The 5,000-nt window shown below is 39.3% G+C and overlaps 1 pseudogene; it reads left to right on the top strand.

Moving 5' to 3' along the window:
- Positions 1-2,556: 2,556 nt before the first annotated feature.
- LOC136835744 (DNA polymerase delta catalytic subunit-like) overlaps positions 2,557-5,000 on the top strand; it is a 30,076-nt pseudogene continuing 27,632 nt past the window's right edge.

The raw sequence follows: 5,000 nt of genomic DNA, 5'->3' as shown, positions 1-5,000 counted from the left end.
GGATCAAGAAGTTGACAATTGTGTTGTCTCAAGTGTATACCCCAAGAGAGAGGGGAGTGTCTCTCAGTTGTTTCAGATGTACGCCCTGTGAGAGGGGTGCATTCAAGTCATTCAAGTAGACCCCCGGTCTGGCATAGCCGGGAGGGTGAATTGCCTGCAGTAGTCAGGTTCTGGAGGGCAGAACAACTAGTCAGGTTCGTAACAGCAACAAGTCAGGTTCGTAGCAGCAACGAGTCAGGTTGAGGGCAGCAGAGAGTCCGATGGGGTAGCAGCAGCAGGTTTCCTTACCTGAGAGTCAGGTTCGTAGCAGCAACAAGTCAGGTTCGTGCAGCAACAAGTCAGGTTCGTAGCAGCAACGAGTCAGGTTCTGGAGGGCGGAACGTCCTGTGGTCCAGGGCAGCAGCAGCGAGTCTAGTTGGGGTAGCAGCAGCAGCAGCAGCAGCAGCAGCAGGTATTCGTACCTGAGGATCAGTCATGGCAGCAGAGAGTATTTGAGGACGAGATGGTTGCCGTGTCGGCTCTGTCATGGTCGTCGTTATTGAAGGAGGACGTCAGTACTGCCATAGGGACGAGGTGGTTGTTTTATCGGCTCTGTCTTGATTATCCGGCATTGGACTGTGGTCCTCATTGTTTGAGGAAGTGTTCCTGTTTGCTTTGTGCACCAGTGTTATGCTGCTCTGCTGTTAATTTAATTGTATTATGCTACCTGTTTTTACTGTCTGTTGATTGGTTATTATTATGCTGACTATTTCGAGTTTGTTATTAATTGTTATTTATGCTCTCTGTTTTGAAGTAATTTACTGACTGAAAGATCTTTTATTATAAAACTTTTGAGTAGTTTATTATTTTGCTCTAATGAGGTTTGTTAAAACACATTTTACTAATTGTCTGCTTGTCTGTTTATAATGTTTGTTGAGCTGCTCATCTTTATGATTGTCTTTTTTTATATGTTCACTGCCTTTTTTTTTACTTTTTTTATTTTGATTATTGCTGCTGCTAAGAGTTTAATTCATTTGTAGTAATGTTCATTTTGTTTTTAAATTGAACCTGACTCGACTGTAAATATGTATATAACTAATTTGTAATAAACTAATATTAAGGTAACCTTTTTTGTATTTGTTCTGCTCCTCCCTCCTTTGTTTGTCACCTCTCGTCAGTCATTACAGCCCAATTGCTTGTTTCGATTTAGAACCTGTCGATCTCGAGAGGCAAGATCGTAATATTGGCGACCTTGCCAGGATCTGTAAATTTATATTTGCTACCTCCAACTCGTGACGCCTTGCCCTCTCGTTCTCCTCAAATTCCAATATCCTCAACTCTATTCGTTTGCAAGTTAACTTATATTCTACCTCCTCCTTAGACTCTCCCAAAGCATGAATAGGAGCCAGGGGTCCCTGTGGCGTAGGATTTGGGAAGGCAAAAAAGGATTAGTAGACAAATTAGCTTTAGGTAAATTGGAGGGACCTTCAAAAATAATACCTGTGCGGAGAGGATCCTCAAACAAAGTCAAACCCGCTCTCACACTCAATTTTTCCTCCTCTGAATCTGCATCAAACATACTATCTTCATCATCACTGTCCTCTCGACTTTCGCTAACCAAATTTTCAGCCTCTGCTAAATCTTGAGAAATCTTATCCCTTACTGCCATCAATATTTCCCTCTTAGTGCCCGCAGATTTCAGCGGAACACCTAACCACTGTGCACAAGAAATTAAATGCTTCCTGCTCAATACGGGCAAATCCTTTATACAATCGGCCGACCTCAAATATTCGGCAGGATCAAAGACAAACTCTTCCATTATGCCAAAAAAATAAAGTGTACAGGGAGAAAGGCAATACTACAAAATAAATATTGAAGAGACCATCCCAGTGTCGCTCCACAGACCAAGATACTGAGTATCCCTGAGAATATACATCCTGTCACGGTCGCCAATTACAGTATTAGAGTAACGTAATTTTGTTATTTATTTAAGTCAACCTTGTTCTAGATTTAAGTTATTTCTTAAGGCAGTTAATGTTAAGTGTGTATTGTTTTGTTTTCGGTATAGTTTCTCGCCTCCTCCCCGCTCACTTAATTGCTTGAACTATCGTTTTAACGATTGGGGTTTGTTTATTTTTCGAATGCGGCATGACTTCTGTGAGGTGACTTGTGAAGGACGGTGCTCGGCCTGGAGGAGTTTTATTTATTACTTTGCTTCCTGACACTTTTACAGCTGGCGATTATTGGAGAACCTTCTTACATTCTTACATCCTGAATCTTGCTTTTGAGCTGCTCTTCGCAGGAACACTTCTGTCACCCGCGACGTCGTGTGACCTGTGTCTGACGCAGTTGACATTGTCACCTGCGACTTCGTCGTACTGCCACCTTAGTGGATACATTTCCCTAAGGTACTGAGTGCCATCTCATTCTGTCGGCACCTGTCGCATCAGTGTATCCCCAAGGACGCCTTTATAAGCTGCTGTTGAGGGAGCAATCTGGCTCGTGAGGTGTAAAGTAGGGAGACAGATACCAGGTAGGAGTTTATCTTTGCGTTGTCGGACAGGACCGCCTCCGACCATGGCCACCGAGAGTACAAGGCCTGTTCACGCTGTCCACTCACCGACCACTGTAGGCTTACCTCCCACGGTCTATAGACCTTACCACGCATCCAAGACTATGTATTTTCTTCCCAAATTATATATATATATATATATTTATATATATATATATATATATATATATATATATATATATATATATATATATATATGCGTGTGTGTGTGTTTATATTGGTATGTATGTACGTACTTGTATAGAGGAGGGAGATAGAAACTGACAAAAAGCAGTGTTGAAACATTTTATTTATGGCTAACGTTTCCAAACCACCCAAGAGGTAGATAGCATGGTGATTTTTTTAATTTTTATACCGCAGTTCCCCAGTAGGCCTAGTCTGCAGTGCATATTTATACATTGTTACTTTACTAAAGTTGAAAGTTTCCTGTTCTTACCTGAGCCACCATCAGACTTTCTGACTTGGATAGAGTCATTTTCTCTTCGGCAAAAGTTATTCAGGAGAGAATTTGTGGAAGCCCAGACAATCATCCGTTCTATTTTTTTGATGTGTGGTCATTTTCACAGGTATCAAATTGCAAATGGCCTTCTTCTTGACTCAGAACATCGAGTGTCATGTTTATCACGAGCTGTCGTTGGCTTGTTGTGCTTTTGAATGCTGCAGTCTGAGAAAGCTTGTTAACTACAATGTAGTTGTACCTCACAATATTCACAGTTGCAGTGTCAGGGAGAAGCAACGCTCCTCTACTGATCCCTTTCACATAGTCATAATTCTCAGCTTGCAACTCACTCTCATTGGCAATATCACCTCTTGTCAAAATGTCTAGGCAAGATTTACATTTCATTTTTTTATTGACACTGTAGCAGCAATAACCTGCCAGGTAAACTATCACGGGGAGAATATTATTGCATGCTTCAATATCTTGAGGTGTCACAATAATATCAACCTTACAATGACTTTCACTTTCAACAACATTCATTCTCTCCCAACATATCTCTTCAAGATCTTTCAGTTCTACCCTTGTCCCTGAAAATGGTAAAGCCATACTCATAGCGGAAATTCTCCTTATCTTGTTTTCACATTCAAAAATTTGTCTAACTGATATATTATAGTTCCCACCAGCAAGCTGACGATATTCACTAAACCGAGCTTCGAGATTGTCAGTCTGAAACTTTCCAGGAAGAATATATAGCATATTAAGTTCTTCTCTACAATATTTTGCTATTTCTCTAATTGCATATGTAGTATGCTTCAATGCAGTGAATGTCTCTTTTGTCAATTTCCCTCCTGGAATTCCCTCCCATTTCACTAACCAGTCCAAGAATTTCTGAAGGAAATCATATTTCTTGTCGCTTTCGTCACAAGAGAGAGGAGTGCAATATTCATTATTTATTCTTTTTCCTTTAGATATTGATTTCACATTGACAATGGACCACCAAATTGTGAAAATTTCGATAAAAGATGCAGTACTCCCATTTGAGATTGGGTCAACCGTTAGCCTACAGCGGCTAGCGAGACAAAGTTTAAATGTCCCGGCGGAACGGCCTGTACTCTCGGTGGCCATGCTCCGACTCCCTGTACGAGTGGTTACCTGTGTATTCCTGTACTCCCTCGTTTGCAGAGCTGAGATGCATTGGATCACGGCCTTCTTAGAGGCGCTTTAAATTTATTTTGGATTACCGCTTCCCCTGTTTTGTGTGAGAAGTTTGTTAAATTTTTATATATATATTATTTTTTTATATAAATCTATCTATAAATGCTAAATTTATAGACTCTGGTGGTCCTTATGGCCTATAGGCCTTGGTGTTTGTTATATGTTCAGACTGTAATTCATAGGTAGGAATTTAAGTGTTTTCTCCCTTTTATCCTTCACCTTTTTTCCTTCGCTTATAGTTATAGGTATATTTTGATTTTGGCCTGGCCAGCCATTGTATGGATATATTCCGATTTAGTTATATTCTTGTGTTCGTTCTCTCTTCATGATTCTATCTAGGGCTTAGATTTTTTTTAGCGTTTAGGAATCCAGTGGAATTATTTGAGGACTAGTCTACGTCCTCTTCAGTCACAAGGTTGACTTAATTTGTTATTTTTTGTGTGAATAAATATTGTTGAGTTTTCCCTTTTGTTTTCGTCTTCACTGACCATATTATGCTGAGTATTTTTGAACATCACTGAGAGTATAAATAGTGCAATAAAAGACCTGCACCACGACCCAATAAAAGGGTGCGTAACATTAAGAAATTAAAGATAATAAAAAAAAAATTTAAATCTTAATAAAATATTTTTTGGGAGTTTTATCCTCTTTTTATGGCTGATTTTAGTTTAACAAAATTGTATAAAAATGTCTGTTAAAAACATTCAATATTTAAGTAAAAAATCAGCTTTAAAAATGACTTAAAAAAGACAAAAGAATGAAACATAAAAGCTTTAGGTTTGTTTTAATTAAAAA

The sequence above is a fragment of the Macrobrachium rosenbergii genome, chromosome 55 (genome assembly GCF_040412425.1).
Source record: "Macrobrachium rosenbergii isolate ZJJX-2024 chromosome 55, ASM4041242v1, whole genome shotgun sequence".
Classification (NCBI taxonomy): domain Eukaryota; kingdom Metazoa; phylum Arthropoda; class Malacostraca; order Decapoda; family Palaemonidae; genus Macrobrachium; species Macrobrachium rosenbergii.
This window is presented reverse-complemented; position numbering and strand designations above follow the sequence as displayed.